Below are 2,500 nucleotides of genomic sequence, written 5' to 3' on the forward strand. Positions count from 1 at the left end.
TCCAGCCCTGTGCCACCCGGGGGGTTCCAGGGTGCTGAGATGGCTGACGTTTTGCTCCGCTCTCGACGGTCACCGCGCAACGCAAGAACAGGCCAAAAACTGGCCAAAACGGCCCAAAAACGGGCCAAAACTGGCCATTTTTGGCTGCGCGAGCGAGCGGCGAGCGGCGGACAGCGAGCGAAGCGAGAGGCAGCACCGTCCCTGCTATACGAAAGCCCCATCCAGCCCTGTGCCACCCGGGGGGTTCCAGGGTGCTGAGATGGCTGACATTTTGCTCCGCTCACGACGGTCGCCGCGGCACACAAGAACAGCCCAAAAACAGGCCAAAACAGCCCAAAAACGGGCCAAAACTGGCCATTTTTGGCTGCGCGAGCGAGCAGCGAGCGGCGGACAGCGAGCGAAGCGAGAGGCAGCACCGTCCCTGCTATACGAAAGCCCCATCCAGCCCTGTGCCACCCGGGGGGTTCCAGGGTGCTGAGATGGCTGACGTTTTGCTCCGCTCACGACGGTCGCCGCGGCACGCAAGAACAGGCCAAAAACTGGCCAAAACAGCCCAAAAACGGGCCAAAACTGGCCATTTTTTGCTGCGCGAGCGAGCGGAGAGCGGCGAACAGCGAGCGAAGCGCGAGGCAGCACCGTCCCTGCTATACGAAAGCCCCATCCAGCCCTGTGCCACCCGGGGGGTTCCAGGGTGCTGAGATGGCTGACATTTTGCTCCGCTCACGACGGTCACCGCGCCACACAAGAACAGCCCAAAAACAGGCCAAAACAGCCCAAAAACGGGCCAAAACTGGCCATTTTTGGCTGCGCGAGCGAGCGGCGAGCGGCGAACAGCGAGCGAAGCGAGAGGCAGCACCGTCCCTGCTATACGAAAGCCCCATCCAGCCCTGTGCCACCCGGGGGGTTCCAGGGTGCTGAGATGGCTGACGTTTTGCTCCGCTCACGACGGTCACCGCACCACGCAAGAACAGGCCAAAAACTGGCCAAAACAGCCCAAAAACGGGCCAAAACTGGCCATTTTTGGCTGCGCGAGCGAGCGGCGAGCGGCGAACAGCGAGCGAAGCGAGAGGCAGCACCGTCCCTGCTATACGAAAGCCCCATCCAGCCCTGTGCCACCCGGGGGATTCCAGGGTGCTGAGATGGCTGACGTTTTGCTCCGCTCTCGACGGTCACCGCGCAATGCAAGAACAGGCCAAAAACTGGCCAAAACGGCCCAAAAACGGGCCAAAACTGGCCATTTTTGGCTGCGCGAGCGGCGAGCGGCGGACAGCGAGCGAAGCGAGAGGCAGCACCGTCCCTGCTATACGAAAGCCCCATCCAGCCCTGTGCCACCCGGGGGGTTCCAGGGTGCTGAGATGGCTGACGTTTTGCTCCGCTCTCGACGGTCACCGCGCAATGCAAGAACAGGCCAAAAACTGGCCAAAACGGCCCAAAAACGGGCCAAAACTGGCCATTTTTGGCTGCGCGAGCGAGCGGCGAGCGGCGGACAGCGAGCGAAGCGAGAGGCAGCACCGTCCCTGCTATACGAAAGCCCCATCCAGCCCTGTGCCACCCGGGGGGTTCCAGGGTGCTGAGATGGCTGACGTTTTGCTCCGCTCTCGACGGTCACCGCGCAATGCAAGAACAGGCCAAAAACTGGCCAAAACGGCCCAAAAACGGGCCAAAACTGGCCATTTTTGGCTGCACGAGCGAGCGGCGAGCGGCGGACAGCGAGCGAAGCGAGAGGCAGCACCGTCCCTGCTATACGAAAGCCCCATCCAGCCCTGTGCCACCCGGGGGGTTCCAGGGTGCTGAGATGGCTGACGTTTTGCTCCGCTCTCGACGGTCACCGCGCAATGCAAGAACAGGCCAAAAACTGGCCAAAACGGCCCAAAAACGGGCCAAAACTGGCCATTTTTGGCTGCACGAGCGAGCGGCGAGCGGCGGACAGCGAGCGAAGCGAGAGGCAGCACCGTCCCTGCTATACGAAAGCCCCATCCAGCCCTGTGCCACCCGGGGGGTTCCAGGGTGCTGAGATGGCTGACGTTTTGCTCCGCTCTCGACGGTCACCGCGCAATGCAAGAACAGGCCAAAAACTGGCCAAAACGGCCCAAAAACGGGCCAAAACTGGCCATTTTTGGCTGCACGAGCGAGCGGCGAGCGGCGGACAGCGAGCGAAGCGAGAGGCAGCACCGTCCCTGCTATACGAAAGCCCCATCCAGCCCTGTGCCACCCGGGGGGTTCCAGGGTGCTGAGATGGCTGACGTTTTGCTCCGCTCTCGACGGTCACCGCGCAATGCAAGAACAGGCCAAAAACTGGCCAAAACGGCCCAAAAACGGGCCAAAACTGGCCATTTTTGGCTGCACGAGCGAGCGGCGAGCGGCGGACAGCGAGCGAAGCGAGAGGCAGCACCGTCCCTGCTATACGAAAGCCCCATCCAGCCCTGTGCCACCCGGGGGGTTCCAGGGTGCTGAGATGGCTGACGTTTTGCTCCGCTCTCGACGGTCACCGCGCAATGCA

The sequence above is a fragment of the Musa acuminata genome, unplaced genomic scaffold (assembly GCF_036884655.1).
Source record: "Musa acuminata AAA Group cultivar baxijiao unplaced genomic scaffold, Cavendish_Baxijiao_AAA HiC_scaffold_413, whole genome shotgun sequence".
Taxonomy (NCBI): Eukaryota; Viridiplantae; Streptophyta; class Magnoliopsida; order Zingiberales; family Musaceae; genus Musa; species Musa acuminata.